The following is a 21,660-nucleotide window of genomic DNA, read 5'->3' as shown; positions in this document are numbered from 1 at the left end:
TTATCAATCGATTGTATTAGTTTGCCATGTTTGAGAGGTTTATTGTTTGCACACAGCATGCCTCTAGTTTTCCAATTAATCAGGTGCTCCACGAACCCATTCCGGACATAATCTGAATCAGTGATTTTGACCAGTTTGTGGAGTCGGTGTTGCACGGCGGTGAGGATGGCCTGGTGAACTGCCATCAACTCTGCCACCTGACTACGGCAAGGACCGATCTTTTATGCAGCGCAGGGATCCGGGGCATCATTCACCCAGGCATTCCCAACGCCGGCCACCTGTTCCTTTTCCTGGTTGTTATCAACCTGGTAGGAACAACCATCCACATAAACTTTGGGCATCCCCTTGAACGTGTCTTCTTCATAGACCTTGTGCAGGGAATTCAGGTACGCCTCCAGGTTGTCTTGTGTTTTGAGACTTTCGTCCTCAAGACAGTTTCTCTGGCATAATCATGCAAGTCAGCCAAACCTTGTGTGAGGGGACTTTTCTTGTTTTGGCCATATCTGACCTCCACGGGAAAGCCTTGCATGGACAGAATCCAGGAAGTAATTCCGGAATTACTCACGTTGCCTGCCCATATTCTGGCACTTTGGAGGTATTGCAAAGGATGGTGAGGCGTCTCGACAATGATGTGCTATCCCTGGATAAACGGCGGGAATTCTTCAATGCCCACACTGTTGCCAGGAGTGCCTTCTCACAATCGTTGAATTTTTCCTCCACAGGGGATAAAGTCTTACTTGCATAGGAGATTACTTTATTGACCTTGTCATGCTTTTGGTATAAAACTGCTGTTAAGCATGTATTCAGTTGTTTCACTGCCTCGGTTTGTTCTGGACCCAACTCCCACTTGACCCTGGCCTTTAATAAATTGACCAGGGGTCTTGTGACCTCTGCAAACACAGGTTCCGCAGGAAGGCAGCCCAGGTGGAGGGGATATGCCGAGCCCTGGAGGAATTTTCCTTTCTCACCCAAACAGAACCCCTAAAAATGTCCTAGCCTGAAAGAGTCTCTTGTACCCCCAAAATGTTAGAACCCAAAGAGCAAAGGGTAAGTAGGAGAGGCTAAAGAATAACCCACTTTGTGGAGGAACTCTGCTTTATCCCCTTTGAAAGAGAAAACTCCCTGGAGGATTCAGGTAAGCAGATCTTCACTTTCACAAATGGGGGGATCCCTCCCAAAGTAAAATGGGTGTCAAGAGACCCTGAGTGGGACAGGTTAAGTATGGATACCAACCCATAACCAGAAACTATTCAACCCCAAACATGTGAGCCGCACATAAGTGAAACGGATGGCTGTCCTTTCTCCAAACTGGTTCTGGGAACTGTTGCCAGGCAACAGGGGACAGCCAAGGAGCCGGGGAAAAGGAGGATTCCACAACAACTCCCATTGTGAGTTGCACAATTTGTTTTACAGATTCCTGAACTCTGAAATAGAAAACTGACCAATATCACACAGTGTTGGAGTTCAATATTAAGAAAATGGCCACCAGGCTGTCAAATAACTCACACCTTCTTTGCACCTTGGAGGAAAAGAAGGCCAATTTTATGCACCGGTTAAGGTGCAAGGGCAGTGTGAATTATTAGCTCTGATGGATACTGGATCCCAAGCCACCCTCCTGTTGTAATGGAGGTACAAATATGAAGATGAGGGACCAGCAACTGAATGCATTAGGGGGCAGCCCCCCCCACTTAAAGCTGGGCAGAGAAATTCATATGGAGTGATTTAGTATTGTAAATGTGTGAAAATAGAACTCATAGGGTTAAAAGACATTAGTATTTCAAATGGTGCTATGCTTATGAAGTCGAAAATGCTTTTTATCATGTTTTAGTAGGTAGGCAGGGTACCGAATGCATATTATAAAAACTGAGTAGGAAAATGATTACGTGTTTTAAATATACCCAGACAGAAAAGAACTCTACCACTTGTGAAATTGACAAACACCTTTAACTCGAACAATGCCTTTAAATGAGTAAAAAGAATGCATTAAATGAAGAAGCTCTCTGCAGACAATGGTGGTATGAGTTAGCCCTGGAGTTGAAAAATTCAAGGCCACAGTGCCCTGCAGAAACCAGATAAGCAGTCTGAGTTTCTAGCCAAGGAACGCAGCTGCGTAACCATATGTCATGATGCCTACCCCCGGGGACCCAGACAAAGTCCAGCAACCCTGGAAGCAGGCATCAAGTTACCCCAAGCAAGCCCAACAACCCCTGCTAGGGGCTATTTGGGTGCAGTCATGGCGCCTATGGCACCAGGCTCATATGGAGAGTCAGTCCTGGCGCCATAGGCGCCAGGCTCATAGATTAAAACTTACCTGATGCAGACCATGCTGCAAACTTACCTGATGCAGACCATGCTGCAAGAGCTCCAAGCCAAAAGCGGCTTGGAAGGGACTATTTTACCTAGGGACTATTTTATTACTCGGGGGGGGGGTGCTGGGGAGGCATACTTACCTGGGACTACTTTGGTGGCTATTTAAACCACGCCCGAAGAGCAGCACACGCTTCGCGTTATTCTGCATCCAGCAGCGTAACGCTCACCGTGCCTGCAAGTCTGCATCCAGTCTTCTGCCACGCCTGCCTCGAGTTTGGCGCTCCTAGAAAAAGGGAGAAAGAAGGAGAAAAGGTTAGAACAAGAGCAATACCTTTGATCCTTACCTGAATTCCCGATTCATTGCGTCTTCGGGCGGAAGAAAGAAGTTATTTTATGCGCGTCGCCTCGCCTGCTGCAGTGCCGCGCTGAACTCACCGGCCTTCGCAGCATCTTCACATTTCACTGCATCCTCCTGCATGTTCCCGCCGCACTCCGGCACCTAAGGAGAAGACAAGAACAGCAAGGTGAGCCAAGGGAATACACAGAGGAATACCCCCCATAGATTTACCTGATTTTACCACTGGGGGTACTATTTTTCTTCTCGGGTCGGCGCAGCTTCCACTGCATCCTAGCCGAACCCCGGCCCCTAAGGGGAAACAAAAGGACAGCAAGGTGAAACAAGGGACTAACAAGGGGAACCCTCCTCACCACAAAAGACTTAACTGATTTTACCGCCGGAGGCATTATTCCCAGGGACTTCATACTTTCTCTCAGCGCCTGAATAAGGGAGAAAGCAACAGGTTACATATGGACATTACTTTATCGAACTGTGTTGGATAATACAAATCCTTACCAGAAGATTACCGGTTGCCACGAGGAACTCTTCAGTAAGGTCAAGCTGCAACCTGCAAGGAATCGGACAAGAGTGAAAGTCAGGCATTTGAACTCTTACGAACTACATACTTAGGCGTCTTGCCGGGAATATCAGAGTCAATATTGTCCTGGAACTCGCCGATTCCTTCGAGCCAGTGAAGCAACTGGTTATCTACGCGCCCCTGCGCTCGATGCAGGATGGAGAGCTCATCTTTTCAAATCATCAGAAGAATATTCCTACGGGCCAAGCAAACGAAGCTAGGTGGGCCAGTCCAGTCCGTCATCTCGGCCCTACGCGTCACATTGGTGGAGATCGCAGCAGTCCAGTCCAGATCGACGCCTCTGTGGGAGCCAGGTGAGCGTAACACCATATTTGGGTAATGTGGCCGGGAAAATCCAAGGATGTGTGCCAAAATGTATTTCATTTTGAAGGTTTAAACAGATAAGGAATAATTGCCTGGTATGCGAGTAAAGTCAATGGAGAGTTTTGCCCGGGCATGTGTCAGTAAAGGGTAGGGGTTTGACTCTCTTTCTCAGAAAGATATAAAAGGAAGTTCCGTTTTCAGCACGAGGCATGGGTTTGTGTACTTGACAACAATGCTCTTTGTGTCAGTCTGGCGTGAATAAAACCTGATGAACCTGACTCCGTCTCCAGCCTACTTTTGCTGAAATGCCAGAGAGCCCCAGAGAGCCCCAGAAAATCCAGAAGAGCCTGTCAGAGCGGAATAGGTGCTGAAAGGCAAGGTCAGGGTTTCTGGACCTCAAAACAATATGAAAACGGGCCTTTGACCAATTAAACGCAGAATGGGGGAGGGCCACCAAATTCCACTCACACCACTTCCCAGGCAACTCCAACATTTCGACAGGAATGATATTTCCATCAAAGGGACTGCGGATCTGGACATAAAAATTGGACGGCACCAGCTGAAACATTTGGTGATCATTGTGACTCCAGAGCGCACACATGTTTACTGGGGAACGATCTCCTGAGGAGGTTATCACCTCTGATCGACTGTGTAAACAAGGTCCTCCCCATCAAACTAAAAATTTGTATCAATTATGTAAGCCTGAATGGTGCCTGTCCCAGATATCACAGTCATCTCTGTAGGAGAACAAACTGGTGATGAGAACCCTTATCCATTCTTGAAAATCAAGCTTCCTCCCAGTTTTAAGTGGCAATCCACACTGATAGGGAACACCCTAAAAATTGACACTAGTCCAAAATCAGAAGAAACCTTGAGTCCCGTCAAACCAGACAAGGTAGAGTCCGCTCAAAGTCTGAGGGCATTCAGAAAAAGGGTGAGCAGTTGTTTTTCCCCATTCAATTAAATGAGGGGGAGGAATGAGTGCTCTGCAGAGTATGCCTGAATAATGGAAGGAGAAATTGCCACGCCTGAGGTCTTTCCAGGTTTTCAAGCAGATGGTTGAGGAAAGGATCAATCTTGCTGATGCCTGTGAGACCGACGAGTAAAGACAAAAGCTAAAAGAGGTCTTCCTGGAATACCAAGATATATTTTCAGTGGAATCATATGACTGTGGACGCACTTCCATTCTTTCAACCACCATTCCCATGAACCTGAGATGGCTCCAGTATTTGTGAAACAATACCGGTTACCTTTCGCATCCATGGAGTCACTCACAGAGATGAATAATTATTTAGAATCACTTGGGATAATTCATCCGATCCACTTTACCTTTAACAACCCGGTACCAGGGATCCTTAAACCAAACGGCCAATGGAGACTATGTGCAGACCTGAGTGAGTTGAACAAATGGATCCACATGTGAAGATGGCCCCTTCCCTATATCGATCAGGGACTGTCCCATATCCAAGGGTCAAAGGTGTACACCACCATTGACCTGATCAACGGTTACTGGACAGTACCCGTGAGTAGGACAGATCAGTACAAAATTGCCTTTACATTTGGGGGGCAGCAGTACACGTGGACCCGAACCCCCTTGGGATACATAAACTACAGCAATGAGTTCAACATCTTCCTACGTAAGGCCATGCCTGATTTGGGTGAAAGGGGTAACCTGGCCTATGTGGACAATGTTTTGATCAAGAGCTCAACTGTGGAGGAACATATAGCAGAAATCCACAATGTTCTTACCCAGTTGCAGAAGTCCAGAGCAAAACTGTCTGTTTCAGAAGGCACAGTGGGGTGAACTTCTTGAAATTAAAAGACCCTACAGCTCTGCGAGTATTAAGAAGCCTTCTTGGACTTACTATGGTCGAGAGTTCATTGAAGATTATGCAGAAGTCACTCAACCTTGGTCTATTTATTAAAGGTCAGAGTCAAGTGGGAGGGGAGTCCAGAACAATCCAAGGCAGTTAAACAACTGAAAATAGGAGTTCTTCTTAGAGACAGGGTTCTCAGATACTTGCCCAACAGCGGTATTGTACCAAAAGCATGAGAAGGTCAACAAGGTCATTTCATATGCGAGCAAGACTTTGTCCTATGTGGAGGAAAAATTCAATGACTGCGAGAAGGCACTCCTTGAAATGGTGTGGGCGCTGACGAATTACTGCCAATTCATACAGGGGGAGCACATCATTGTTGAGACTCCTCACCAACCATTGCAGTATCTACAAAGTAACAGAATGCGGGCAGGGAATGTTAGTAATTTCAGAATTACTTCCTGGATTCTGTCCATGCAAGGCTTTCCTGTGGAGGTCAGATATCGCCAAAACTAGAAGAGTCCCCTAGCACAAGGATTGTCGGACTTGCATGATTGTGCTCAGGAGAACTGTCTCGAGGACGAAAGTCTAATGACCACCAACAATATGGAGCAGTATTTAACTTCCCCACAAAAGGTCTATGAAGAAGACATGTGTCAGGGGATACCCACAGTTTATGTGGATAGGTGCTCCTAACATGTTGATAACAAAGGGGGAAAAAACTGGTGGCTGGCATTGGGAATGCCTGGGTAAATGATCCCCCAGAACCCTTTGCTCGTTGTAAAATAGGACCCTGAAGTAGTCGGGTTGCAGAGTTGATGGCTGTATTTTAAGCCATCCTTGCCTCACTGCAGTCCATCACCAACTCAAAGAACTGGTCATAATCACTGGGCCTCATTACAACCCGGGCGGTAAGGGAATACCGGTACCGGTAAGGGCACTGGTGCCGGTAATCCCTTACCGCCCTATTCCGAGGTCCCTTTGCGGGCTTAACGCCTGGTTTTACCAGGCATTAAGGACAGGACCCGCAAAGGGACTTTGGAGCTAATAACGGTACCGCAATTAGCGGTACCGTTATTAGCACCTCCCCTTCCCATTGAGCCCTATGGGGGCTCAAATGGGAATGGGGAAGGGCCATGGTGAATGGGGAATTACCGCCCCTGCCAACCTTGGAATGGGGCGGTAATTGCTCCATTCACCATGGCGGAATCTGTAAGGTTTTGGAGGCAACCATGGTGCAAATAGCACCATGGTTACTGCCTGGGTCGTAATGAGGCCCACTACTGACTCTGATTATGTCAGGAATGGGTTTATGGAGCACCTGATTAACTGGAAGAACCGAGGCATACTTTGTGCCAACAACAAACCCCTTAAGCATGCCAAACTGATCCAGTCAATCGACAATCTGGTGACCTCTAATGAGATGACCATTTATTGGAAGAAGATAAGAGGTCATTCAAAGATAGAGGGGCCAGATAAGACTGGGAATGACCTGCTGACCAGCTGGCTAAAACCAGAGCTCTGCAGGGGGATTTCATAAAAACGAAATCCCTCCTGGGTGACATCCAAATGGCAGCTGTCATCAGGTTGTGCAGGAGGACGGAGCAACCTCTGAATGGGCCCATGAGATTCAGAGCTCGCCCTCTAGTATTTTAAGACGAGATAGCTGCAACTCGAAGAGGATGGGGTGCAGGATTCTCTTAATCCAACACCAATCAATAAGGACAAGTCAATGGTTTTGCAAAGGGAAGTCCGTTTAATGACAAGTACAAAATACAGGGAAACTAATGGAAATCATCAGTGATGCGATCGGCTGTCTCCTTTCAACTTGCAAATTCTTCATGCAAACAGTAACTTTTATAGCACATTCTCATCATCATTGATGTGTAAAACTCATAAGTTTGACATGCACTCTTATTAGTCAGGAAAGGTAACTTAAGTATAGGTACTATATCTGTATATGGTAACAGAGTGTGAGGATTGGATAACTCTTATCGGGTGGGCGTTTATACCCATCCCTCTACATCACTCATGATAGACGTCACTAAAAGTACGACGTTTTATTGGTTCTACTTGCTATAGGACCCTAGATTATTTGGTCCATCGTGATTGGGTGGGTTACACCCCTAGACATAAATCTCCACTTTAATTAGCAGCATGCAGAATGGACACCTGGATGTGAAGTGCCCCAAGATTCACCCTGCCTCCCTTCCATCAATCAGTACTTTAGGGCTATGTGTCAATTAGTTGGCTGAAGTTGGCCTCCAAACCGTAGCTTCTTATCAGGAAAAGTTAGGGCACCCTCTGGTTTTGGATGACATCAGACGTGGGTACCTCTTCGCACTTGGCTGATCACGTGTCAATTCAGTGTGAATCTGCTTCACTCTCCCTCAATTTGAGTATTTGATTCTTTTGTTCAGCCTCGCCACCTGCAGGGCCTCCTTATCTTGACCTTCACGGGGCAGGCTTCTATGCTCTTAAGTTCGTTCCTTCGAAGTTGCTGCTCTCCTCCCTTCCTGGAGTTGACCTCGAATTCCTAGGCATGAGCCGTTTCTTGCTGAGTTTCGATTCTGCTCTTTGTCTGGCTTTGAGCTAGTATCTGAATCTTGGCCTGTTTATCCTTCACCGTCCGGCTTTATTCTGCGTTTACAAGAATGGAGTCGCACTTGTATAATTTGCTTCTTGAGGTAGATATATAGTTGCTGCTTGCCGCTCTATCCTTCTATTAAGCATTGCAAGCAGTATCGTTTCCTTATCTTCTTGAGGTCCAAGCCTATTTGCAGGCATTTAGTCAGTTGCATAATTCAATCCTGGTTACGTCTCCTTTTACTTCAATATTGTCTCTTCTTCAATGTTCATTACGTCATTATTCGTAACATATCATCTTTGTCTCACTTCCTTGATCCGTGTTTTGTTTGTCTATGCGTCTGTCCGGGCCCTTATGTTGTTCACCATTTGCCTTCGATTAAGGCCCTTTGGGTCTCTTCAGGGACAGTTTGTAAGTAGTCTTTATTTTGTGTCAACTGCTGGTATGGGTGTTTCAATGGATACTGTGCAGTCCATGGTTGTCTGGTGATTGGTGCTTCAATAGGTATACAAGTCCTTCTGATGGACATCTCTTGGCAAGTATGCTTCTGGTATCTCAAAATGGGTGGCTGGAGTGCAGGCCATAGTTGGGACCTCCTCTACAAGGTCACAAATGTGGGCTAACAGTGAACTCTCAACAGCCCACTAAGTAAAGATACCCCAGATGCAGATTTGATCACTGCACAGAAAGAAGACCCGATCATTGGGAAATGTTATTGGCACATTGAAGACCCTGCAAGCTTTCCTCTAATAGTGAAGAGGATCTCTGGGTGTTCATGAAGTTTTCCAAGATGTTCCGGATCCAAGACGGTTTGTTGGAAAGGAGAGCCCTATCTGGTAGTGACCAGTGGGTGGTACCTACCTCATTCCCAAGCCTGATGTTGAACCACGCCCATGATGCCGCCACTGCCGGTCATAGTGGTTTTCATATGACATTGGAAGTCTTGCGCAAGGTTGCCTACTGGCCACACATGGGCCAGGAACCTTAACATTTACCTAAAGAGGTGTCTTGTGTGTGCTCAATTCCAACCCAGTTCCCTCACACACAGAGCTCTCCTACAAAAAAGGGGAGTGACACTGCCTTGGTCAGATTTGTAAGTCGATTACATCGGGCCATTGATTCGCTCCTCTAGAGGAACCAAGTACATGTTGACTGTGACATGCTTGTTCACAAAGTGGGTAGAATGTCTTCCTGCCCGGAATTGTAAGGCAGAGACGGCTGCTACACTAGTGATCAACCACATCTTCTCTCGTTGCAATCTCCTGCAAAGGATTGAATTGGACAGAGGAAGCAATTTTACCAGGGAGGTGATGCAAAGATGTGGGAGATCCTGGGATAAAAAGAAAACTCCACATTGCCTACTGCCAGGCCTAAAGCAGGGGAGGCAATGGGGTGGAGAGATACAACAAAACAATTGTTAGTATCTTAAAAAGGTTTGTTGCAGGCTCTGGACCCAGTTCAGACATCAAATAGCCGCCTGTCCTGATGGCTATTAGGTCTGCACCATCTTCTGCAACAAAGATGTCTCCATTTGAGCTCATGACCGGACGAAAAAATGGTGTTACCACAACATTTGCTCTAGAGGACTCAGGAGCAGACACTGATAAATGTGTCCACTACTCATGAGCACGATGAAAATGTAAGGAAGCACATTCAGCATGGTTTTGCTTATGCTCAACGCAATTTAGAAAGCCAGTTGAAGGAAGAAAGACCTACTATGATCTAAAGACCACCAAGAAAGAGTATGAAATAGGTGACAATGTTTACCTGTACAATTTTCAAAGGAATCAGGCCAAGGCGCGGAAATTCCTCCCATCTTGGCATGGTGCCTTTGAAATTGTATATTAAATATCACCTGTTGCTTACAAGATTGACATCCCAACAGGAGAACAGACAGAAGAACAATGGGTCCACATCAACCAGATGAAAAGCTGTCATCACACACACTCTTTGCGACTGATTGATGAGCCAGATGAAAGTCAAGCGGAGGAAGCTTCTGAAGACTGAAAAGGAAGAATGAAAAATCAAATGGAAATATATATTCAATGAAAAATCTTTGTTAAAGGGATGTTATGGTTAGGTTGCACTAATAAAAACCAATAGAATTTACTGAAGAAACTGTGTTAAAGGGATGTTATGGTTAAGTTGCACTAATAAAAACCTATGAAATTCAATGAAAAAATTTTGTTAAAGGGACGTCATGGTTACAAGTAAGACCAAAAAACACCAGAAATTCACCAGTTATGGTAAGCTAAGCAACCATAACTCACGCCACAGCCGTGCACTGCTAAGACTAACACCCAGGACATCAAAGATGACATCACAAATTTCATTGATGACCTCACTGATGACATCACATATCTGTCCCATTTGTTTTTATTCACTGACATATCTAGGCCAGGTGGTTTTCGTCAGTGACATTCAGAATATTAAAATTCAAACGGTGCTGTATATCTAGACGTTAACCTTGTCATATTTTCTTAGATTACTTTCCTTAGGGTTTGGTGTCATCTCATTGTTCACGTACATGGGGCAATAGACAGGCCTCAAACACACAATTCATTTGTATACATGAAGATAAACCTTAATGCTATTAACATTTTCTGATGATGCCGTTTCTTTAGTCCTTACTTTAGATTCTCTGTATTATACATTGAGTGATGTATATGCATTGTGGGTCTTCATATGTATTTTTTGTACTAGCAAAAGTGTGTAGTAAGTCTTGAATTGTTTGCTAGTTATTACATGTTTAACATTACTCAATCACCCCTGACATCTTGTTACCGACATTATAAATACAACCCCTTGTAGGAACTTTTCATCAAAAATACATTTTACATGTGATGTCATCAATGACATTTGTGTTGTCATCTTTGATGCCCTGGGTGTTAGTCTTAGCAGTGCACGTTGGTGGCGCGAGTTATGGTTGCTTAGTTTACCATAACTGGCACATTTCTGGTTTTTTTTGGTTTTACTTGTAACCATAACGTGCCTTTAAAAACGATTTTTTCATTGAATTTCATAGGTTTTTATTAGTGCAACTTAACTATAACATCCCTTTGCTTGAAATCCACCCATGTTTCTTTTTTCAAAAGTGGCAAAATGTATGTACATACAATAGTCATATAACTTAGCCTCAAACTTGACAAAATCCATTCAGACTTTAAACAAACATTCAAGGTTGGGTCTATAATCTTTCTGAAAATGTTTGTCCACATTCGTCAAACGTCAAGAAAGTTATAAGCCATCCAAAAATGCTGAGACCCCCTCTAATTTAGCCCCCTCTGGAGAAAATCCCACTAAAGTTAACAAAAACATTTATATATAGGTTTAAAATCGTTTTGCAAACATTTGTGCAGAATCGTCCAATGGCTCCAAAATGTACACGCCTTTACAATATGTTGGGCCCCCCCCTCTAATTTTGGCTCCTCTTGACAGAATCCCACCACACTTTGCAAGAACACGTATATCTAGATTTAAAATCGTCTTGCAAACTCTTGTGCGGATACGTCAAATGGCACCACATTCATAAGCCTTACCTTATTTTGGGACCCCCCTCTAATTTCGCACCCACTATAGAGAATCACACCAAACATTGCAAAGCCGTTCAGTACCACGTCTAGAATAGAATTCAAAAATGTCATGCAGTTTGATTGAGTTGTGTCAAAGTTATAAGCCATCCAAGAACTGCTCCCGAACATCTGAAGTGTCCCCGAACTTTAGAGGACTGTTTGCGAACATTCAGACCGTTTGCAGACTTTTGCAGTGAAAACCACCAATTTTTTGGGGCTTCTTACGGCCATATCCCATCCCATCCCATCCACATCACCCCTCACCTCCCCATAGATTGTTTGATACGTTTGACAAGTGTAATATTGGGAAAAAAAATGTTGGGAGCCCCCTATAACTTTGCTCCCCCTTGACAAAACCTCACCAACTTTGCCAAAACAATTCGGACCAGGCCATATACTTCTTTTGGTGAGGATTGGTCCAGGGAGAGGGAAGTTATAAGCCACCCAAAAAGTGCTCTTCCTATGGGTTTAGAAACTTAACCGTAACTGCACAGCCGCTACCAGGGAGTAATTTACTTGGTGTTATTGTACAAATGAAGAAAATAAATGTGTTTTGTGTAATGGAAATGTTATGTTATAACTGTATGTTGTTGATGTTGTAAATTTTATGTAAATCTTCCTGGGGAAAAATGTGTATAAAAAGTGCTGAAACTCTTTTTTCTATCTTTTATTAGAGAACTAACCTCCTTAAAATTCCAGCCTGGAGGTGAGAGTGGAGTCCAGTGAAAACCCCAGGGACCTGGAAAGCAAGGCAGAAAGGGGGTGCCGTGCCACGTCCTCCAACCCGAAGATGGAAAGGGAAGGCTGGAGTGCCCACTCCCAAAAGGTGGGAGAAAAGGGGGTGCCATGCCATACCCCCAACCCAGAGATGGAAGGGGATACTGGAGTGCCCACTCCCTGATGAAAGAAAGTACGCCTAATGAAACCCCACTCTGCCCTGCTCTTCCCCAACAAACAGTCATGGAATAACAGGGAGGGCATGTGGGGTGCATTTATAGGCCCCAAACAGAAGACCCTTTCACATGAATGACAGGATTTTAAATACTGAAACAAAAACGGCCTGGCCTTATTTTTGTTTTTCATGTAAAATTAAAGAGCTGTGTGAAAATAACCCTACCTGTCATTACCAATGGATAAGCAGCATTTTAATTTACAATAGAAGGAGGAATCAAAGGTCCCTGTCAAATGGAAAACAGGATTTTTAAACATTGGAAATAAAACGGCCTGTCATGGGTGTGCAAATAAAAACGGTTTTAAAAAGAGAAAGTGAAAGGAATATCACTCCGCACAGGAAAATGTCGGGAAAACAAAACATGATGTGTGGGTTGACCAAAAGCAATGGATATTATGTTTCACCTACAAAACTGCAGTGACTTTTGAAGAGCCACTTTGTCTTTATGGAAAATGTCAGCCCAATGCAGACCCTTTTTCTGGCAGTGGGCAAAACTTCACAAGGAAGACTCCCACGCTCAGCCTGGATGTCACATCTCCCATTTAATGACAAACCGCAAAAACATTTCCTGCTAAAGGTGTCGAAAATCAGTGTGCTCCAGTCTTGCTGGCTCTGAAAGCATTGACTTCAAGATAAAGTCACCCTTGGCTGGAGTACGAATAATATGTGTGAAAAGGGGGGCACCCACTTCAAAGAGCAAGCTCACAACACAAAGGAGAATGATAAAGGCACAGGCTGGCCCAAGGAAAACAAATTGCCAGAAGGCAGGAGTCAGGGCCATTTGTCCAATTTGAAGATTCACAATTCATTTTAAAGGACTATTATCATTTAGGCCTTTTTCTCAGACATCATAAGGTGGATGGATTTCATCTATGTACCATTTTTTATATAATTTCCTGGTGATTTTGGGAATATGAAATTCATCTACTTGTGACTCAGGGAACTGTAATGGCTATCTAAGATGTAGTCTGGCTGATCTGAACATGTTCTAAATGTGAGAGTTGGTGAGCGGGTGAAAAATGAAATTAGGGATATGATTAATAACTCACATATTCATAACTGTTGTTATTTTTATGGAAATGGCAGAAAGATGCCACATGGCCGTGCTAGTTGATAGGGATTTGTTGGTTGGTTTATCTAATTCCCCATGATTATCTGAAACAGAAAATATGTTTAGTATGACAGATGCTAGTAAAATTAGGAAGTTGTGATACATAACTAGGTGTTGCCAAAAAGTTGAAAGGAGAACAAAGGGTGATTGCAAATGGGAATTGTCATATGTTGCTCCAGACCCCTAAACCAATCCTAACTTGGAGGCTGGGTTTGGGAGGTGAGAGAAGGGTAACCCTAGTGGCAGGGATTATTGCAGAATACTTCCCCAAATTTGTAAAATTGGTGGTGTCATCGCTCCTATCTAAGGAGGATCTCAGGCTCTGAAAGTTCTTCCCTTAGCCCATCCTCACCTGTGTCTTCCGAATAAATTTCAGTAGTCTCTGTCTGTTTCTTTCTTCTATCCTTTATGGTCTTGGCTGCCTTCTTTTCCTTCTTCTTGAACAGGTATGGGCAAGCTCCCCCCAGGGCCACTTTACCTGATTGTGGAACAGGGTTGCAACGCACTGCTCCGTTGTGAACACCGAAGAATAAAGCAGTGGCGGCCATCTTGAGAAAGACTAGACCGCAGATGTGACTGCAGTCTAGAAACGTGAAGGCACTTCAATGGTGTTTCCCCTCGCTGGTAAAGTTTCCATGGCTGATGCATGACAGTATGACCCCTCCTACCCAGGGGAACCCCTGGTTTGCCTGGATTTTTTGTGTGGTACCAACGGATGAGCAGAGGAGCGTGAATGTGGCATCTTGGTTCCTAGGTCTTTTCCGCAGTAGAGTACCCTTTCCAATGGATGAGGTATTGCAGTGTCCTTCATCTGTACCTGGAGTCTACTATCCAGGAGACCTTATATTCTTCAGAGTCCGGGTCCCTGCAAAGAGGTAAGTGGGGTATCTTCCTCGAATAGATGTTGGGTACGTACTCTTTCAGAAGAGATGTGTGGAATATGGAGTGTATCCTTCTTAGGCTGTGTAGCAATTTGAGCCGGTAGGCGAAAGGGTTAATCTGGAAAGTGATAGGAAAGGGGTTGATGTAGCGACGAGAAAATCTCCTTCTTTGTACACATCTGGGCAGGTATCTAGTAGCAAGCCATACCTTGGTTCCAATCTTCCATGGAGGGTTTTGTTTCCTTTTCTTGTCTGCCCAGAACTTGTACCCCTACTTGCTGGCTTCCAAGGGTGAGAAGGCCTATTTGTGTGCACGTCTGATATCCTCAAGGAGCTGGTCGATTCAAGGGGTCTTGGTGGAAAGGATCTCTGTGTAGGGAAGATGCTTCGAGTTGTACCCGTATGTACAGAAGAACGGACTCATCCCAATGGCCATATGTTGGGTGCTATTATAAGTAAACTCCACCATAGGGAGGAGTTGAGCCCAATCGTCTTGCTCTAGGTTACAGGAACACCTTAGATATTGTTCGAGCATGGCATTTAGCCTTTCAGTCTGTCCATTACTTTGGGAATGGTATCCTGATGATAGCGTGCGTTGAACGCCCAGTTATTTACACAAGCTAGACCAGAACATAGAGGTGAACTGTGTGACACGATCTGACACGATGGTGCAAGGGAGACCATGTAATCTGACTATGTCTCATAAAAACACATTGGCCATATCTGAGCAGAAGGGAGTCCTTTCAGTGAAGTAAAATGAGCCAGCTTACTGAACGTATCAACGGTAACCATTATAGCAGAGTATGATCGTGAGGGTGGAAGATCCACAATGAAGTCTGTGGATATGTGCTGCCAGGGACCAGACGGAGTGGCTTCTTGTTGTGGCAGACTGATTAGTTTGGTGGTGTACTTGATTCTGGCACACATTGGGCACGAGGCCACATACGTCTTCACATCCTTATGGATGGTCGGCCACCAGAAGTAGCGAGAAACCACATCCAAGGTGGCGTCTGTCCCTTGTGGCCAGCTAACAGTAAATCGTGACACCAGGTCAAGGCAAGAGTCTGTAGTTGCGGGGTTGGCAGATATAGTGCTCCCTCATGAAGATATAAACCATTCCATTCTTTAAGCACGTACCTAGGACTCTGAGGCTTTGCTGTGAGTGCAGAAGTCTGTTGGACTTCACGTAGGAAAGAGTTGACCATCCCTACAAATCTTTTTCCTTCCAGTATTCTTTCTGTATCCTGGTGGAAAGAGGAATCATCCCCTAGACTAAGAGAGAGTGCATCTGCAAGTGTGTTGTCCCTACCGGGAATGTGGGTGATCACAAAGTTAAAACCAGAGAAGAAATACACCCAACGGGCATGTCTGGCTTTACGACACTCCATCTGCTGGAGCACCCCGAGGTTCCTATGGTCTGTGCGAACCAGAAAAGGATGAGTAGCTCCTTGAAGAAGATGTCTCCATTCCGTGCATGCTTGGCATATTGCGGGAAGCTCTTTTTCGAGCACAGAATAGTTTCTCTCGCTGGAAGTGAGGGTCCTGGAGTAATAGGCCACGGGATGTTCCAAGCTGTCTTTCCCCTCCTGCAAAAGAGCGGCCCCCAAAGAACCCCCTGAGGCATTAGCCTCCACAATAAAAGGAAGGGTCTGATCAGGTTGGATGAGGATTGGAGCTGAGACAAGGCTTCCTTAAGGGAACAAAAGGCAGAGTCGGCCTTGATATCCCACAAAACCCAGACCCCTTTCCTGAGAAGGGTGTGATCTGCAAGTAAGTGTCAGAAAATCTTGGAATAAACCGCCTGTAGAAATTCGCCAGGCCGTGGAAGCATTGAATGTCCTTGGTATTCTTGGGTTCTGGCCACTGGAGAATGGCCTTTGTCTTCCCCGGGTACATCTGGACACCCTCTTCAGAGAGTATGAACCCCAAGTATGAGACTGTAGGGACTTTGAATTGGCATGTTTCAGGTTTGGTGAGCACCTTGTTGTCCCGCAGACGCGTTAACACTTCAGCTATGTATCTCTGATGTTCTGTTATGGTGGTGGAGAATATCAGAATGTCATCAAGGTAGACCACTACCGAACTATATAAGAGGTCAGCAAATATCTTCTCCATAAATCACTGGACCACCGCTGGTGCATTTACAAAGCCGAATGGCATTACAGGGTACTCGAAAAGTCCTAAATGGGTCCAGAAAGCCATCTTCCACTCATCCCCTTCTTTTATCCTGAGGAGGTGGTATGCGCCATGGAGATCGATCTTACTGAACACCCGGGACCCCTGGACAGCTTCTAGAACCTCCTTAATCAAGGGCATGGGGTACCGGTCATTGACTGTAAGGGTATTAAGTCTGCGGTAGTCTATGCAAGGTCTAAGCTCATCTGTGCCTTTCTTGGGGATAATGAACAGAGACGCTCCTGCAGGGGATTGGGACTCCTGGATGAGGCCATTTTGAATGTTGGTGTGTAAGTATTCCTAAAAGGCCCGTCTTTCTGGCAGGGACAAAGGATGCATCTGCATAAAAGGTACTACCGCGTCGGGAACCAATTTGATGGCACAGTCCTCGTTCCTGTGAGGAGGAAGTTGTTTGGGTATCACATCCTTGAAGACTTCTGCATATTCCTGGTAGGGCAGAGGGATGGACTGAACCAAGGAGGCAGACAAGGAAACCTGCACTCCCTTTTGGCCTTTCTGCGGCAGTTGTCTTAAACAATGAAAATTGCAATAAAACGACCTAAAGCTGATGGTATTGGCAGTCCAGTCAATGGTGGGGTTGTGCTGACGGTACCAAGGGATTCCCAGAATAACTGGGAAATGCGCTGCATGAATTAAATAAAGACGATCTGTTCCTGGTGGTGAAACATAGACACAGTAATGGGACCAGATTCCTGGACAATGGGCCCGGATGTGAGAGGAGAACCAACTACCCCTTCCACTGGGATGGGAGTCTTTTTTTCCCTTAATGGTATGCCCAATTTAGCCGCCCAGGTAATGTCCAGGAAATTCCATGCAGCTCCGTAATCCAGCATGGCAAGGACCTCTAGGGGTGGCCATGTTCACATGGACAGCTGAATACCGAAGACCATCAACCTGTTGTAGGAAGATTCCTTCCATTGGGTGGTGTCACAGGGATTGGAGAAATCACCCCTGCTCTGGTCCCTGTTTAAGGTTGGGGAGTTGCGATTTCCTGACGCCGTGGAGGGACTTCGGGACAATTCCAGAGAAGATGTTTTGATGATCCGCAATACATACAAAGTCCTAGTTCTTTCCGCCTCTTAAGTTATTCTGCTATTAAGGGTCCCTGCATAGTCCCTATCTTCAATGGTTCTTCTCCAGAAGGTTTCTCTATGAACACAGGCAGGTTACTGGTAGGAGACGGGTACGGACTGGTGCGTGGTCGTTCCTGTCGCCACTCGGTTAGGCAGTATTCAATCTGGAGTGATAACATAACCAGCTCTTGGAAAGTGGTAGGTCTGGCTACACGAGCCAATTCGTCTTTTATGTCCTCATGCAGGCCTCTTCGAAATAGTGTTTGTTGAGCCGAGTCTGGCTAACCCGCATCTGCCGAAACCTTCTGAAAGGCTGACACATAGGACTGCACATCTGAGAGCTCTGCTGCATGTCCAGCATGGCCTCATTTGATGAAAACTGGACCTCAGGGCAATCAAAACGTGCCTTGAATAGTTGTATGAACAAAGAATAATCATTCATGGCAGGGTCAGTTTGTGTGATCAGGGTAGTTACCCAGGAAAATGCATTGCCCACAAGGTTGGATATCAGGAATCCGACTTTGGCCCAATCTAATTCATAGGCCTTTGGGTTGAAGGCAAAGTAAACCAGACAGGCATCCAGAAATTCTTTCAGAATATGGGGATTCCCATCGTATTTCCCAAAGGAGAAAGTTAACGGTGGGAAGTCACCTGGGAGGTCTCCTCTTGCCGTGATCTGTTGTCGTAGGGTGACATTCTCTGCCCGAAGTGACTGTACTTCAACCGTTAGTCTTAGTTCTAATAAGGCCATGACACTGTGGCATTGCAATCTCTCTCTCAGGCTCTGAAAGTTCTTCCCTTAGCACCTCCTCACCTGTGTCTTCCAAAAGGCTTTCAGTAGTCTCTGTCTGTTTCTTTCTTCTATGCTTTCTGGTCTTGGCTGCCTTCTTTTCTTCTTCTTGAAGAGGTAGGGGCAAGCTCCCCCGGAGGCCACTTTGTCTGAGAGTGGGATACGCCGGGCAGTGGGGACTACGAGGAGACAACCCCCCCCAGGGAAAAAGCCAGAAAGGCTGAAAAAACCCTGGAATGCCGTTGGAAGCTAGGATTGCGGTGAAACAGCAGGACGTCTGAGGATTCCTCCAAAAACAACGGTGGAAAACGCAGGATTCTGTGTGGATTGAAGACAGGAGGTGTAGAAAGAGTTCCAACACGAAATGATAGGAATCCCAACAGGCTGACGTGTAGAGATGCTTGGCAGGAAGACCCAAAACACAGGGCTCTGGGGTTGGAGGATCGTCGTTTGAATGAGATGCCAGGTGAAAGCCAGAAATAAATGAGAAGTCGGCAGAGCCATAACGGAACCCAGGAAGGACAGAGAGCTCTGCTCACCAGTAGGTGAAACAGAGCGGGAGTAGAAAGTGAGAGGAAAACAAAGGGCAACACCCCCTGGAGGCCGAGTAACCACTAGATAAGGAGCGAACTACGAGCGCTTATCCAGGAGGAACAGGGTTGCAACATACAGCTCTGTTGTGAACTCTGAAGGATAAAGCAGCAGTGGCCATCTTGAGAAAGACTAGACTGTAGATGTGACTGCGGTCTAGAAACGTGAAGGCACTTCAATGGTGTTTCCAGCGCTGCCAAACTTTCCATGGCTGATGCATGGCAGGGGATTGCACTAGGACAGGGGACAGAAAAAGGAGAAAGACAGGAGGACAGAGAGAGGAGACAGACCATCAGGAAGGCTTCTGAAACTTACCATCTGACAGCTGTAAGGAGACATCAGAGGAGATTGCCGAAAGTGCATCTGGGTGGAGCTGCCTATTTCTAGGAAAGCCTCAAAGCTGACTGGGTCCTATGGTGGAGAGCGGGAGGCCATCTTCGAGAGTGTAGTGCCCTTTTTCAGAGTGTCCTAAGATGCAGCTGGTTTTCCTGAACCTTAAACTGAGGCTTGCTATGTAAGTAGAACTGAGCCCTGGGAAACCATAAGGTGGGGGAGTCTGCTTGCCTTGAATCCCTTCCCTTTATAGTGGGCAGTGGGGCAAAAGTGTGTAAATCCTTAGACGATTTAACCAAAAATATTAATTTAATTCATTCCCCATTTGGCAGAACACTACGGAGGGAATTTTGTTAAAATTAGAAATGTATATGATATGATATGGCATTTATAACGCGCCTATACACAAGTGTTTCAAGGCGCGATGAGGCAAGGGAGGGGGAACAAAGAGAAGAGAAAGACAACGATCTTTCTAGGCCAGGTGACATTGAGATCACGCAAGTGCTGGGGAGGGGAAAAGGGAAAAGTGCGAGGGGTAAGGGTAGGGGCAGTGCAGTACATGGGATAACAGTAAAATAAAAACAATAAATAGGAAGTGCAGCCAAGTGGTGGAAAGTGCATGGGTAAGTGCAGACATCCATTGTCAGGTGCTGGTAGGGGGCTGTAGAGATACAGAGAACAGCCCCCGAGTGTAAGGGTGCTTTCCAGGGGGCAGTGCAGGCGTGCAACTGATGGGAAGGGGACCTGGGCTCGAGAAGAGAGGGTAGCCAGGTGACCTGTGCAAAATCAGTTCCAGCCAGGAGTTCAGCAGGGGAGAGGAGGAGAGAAAGCAGAAGCAAAGAGGATGGTGTTGAGGTGCTTCCGTAACCGGAGATGGTTCTCCTCAAGTTTCAGTGAGGCAGGGAGGCTGTTCCAGAGTTAGGCCCCAGCCGAAGAAAGAGATCTACCACCAACTCGTTGCTTGGAGAAGCGAAGGACCCTGAGGGAGTTGGAGATGGATGAGCGAAGGGCTTGAGAAGGAAGATATTTAAGAAGAGAGAGTTGACGGTATTGAGGTCCCAAGCCCCAGAATACTTTGTGGACAATGCAGAGGGTTTTCAACATAATCCTCGCAGCCACTGGGAGCCAGTGCAGAGATTTCAGTCCTGGAGAGATACGATGCCTGGGGTTGAGGCCAAGTACAAGTCTTGCAGTACTGTTTTGGATGAGTTGCAGAGGGCTGAGTGTAGATGCAGGCATATTTAGAAAGAGGCTGTTGAAGTAATCCAGCCTAGAGAGAACCAGAGCTCTGGAGACAGTGAGCTTCTGTGGGAAGGAGAGGAAAGGAAGAATACCTCTGAGGACATGCAGCTGGTAGTGTGATTTCTTAGAGACGTCAGAGATGTGAGGAGAGTAGGAGAGTGTGGAGTCGAAGGTGACCCCAAGGTTTTCTACTTCACAGGTGGGAGGAGGGAGAGGGCCAAGAGAGGCCGGCCAGAGCTGTTAAAGTATATTTCACATAATACGCCTAGAAATGAACATTGGCCTAAGCACATTCGCATCGCATTGAAAATCGCATTTGAATGAACCTGAATAAGGCTACCTACGACGCCATTTTAAAGTCATCCACCATTTTGATTAACTCCTGCTTTCTGTCTCATGTTAAACTTTGTGTTTTTGGCTCTTGCAGAGAAAAATGAACTTTGTACTGTGTCAACAAAGATAAACATGTTGAGGCTGCTGAAAGTGGATTGTTTGTCCTGCACTAAGAAACCTTGGAGCTAAACTAAAGTTGAACTGAACAGTAATTTAGATGTTGTCTGTATCAATAGAGTCGTCCTCGTTCAAACAGTGGAACAGAATGTTGAATAGCTGAAACCGTGTGCCTTTGCAGAAATATGTGTGTTCATTCCTTGAAACTTGATTAACTTTAAGCTTGAAAACAAATGTTACCTGTGTATCGTATTTGCATAAAAACATGTCTAGTGTTTGAGGAAAACATTGAACAATGTATATTTATTTGAATCTGTATTAGTTATGTGATCTGGCTACTAACCGTAGTGAATGTGTAACACAGAGAGGGGCTGGACGATGAGTCCGGGATTATGAGAAAATGTATAAATACTGATGTTTTTGAAATGTCCAGCTCTCTCTCCCCTCACAGTGTCTGCTGGTACACAATGTAAGGCGCTGGGAGCCAGATAGATATCTGACAATACACTGTACATGT

This window comes from Ambystoma mexicanum, chromosome 2q (genome assembly GCF_040938575.1).
Source record: "Ambystoma mexicanum isolate Mex_15411 chromosome 2q, UKY_AmexF1_1, whole genome shotgun sequence".
NCBI classification, from domain to species: domain Eukaryota; kingdom Metazoa; phylum Chordata; class Amphibia; order Caudata; family Ambystomatidae; genus Ambystoma; species Ambystoma mexicanum.
The sequence above is the reverse complement of the archived record's forward strand: the minus strand, read 5'-3'. Positions refer to the sequence as shown.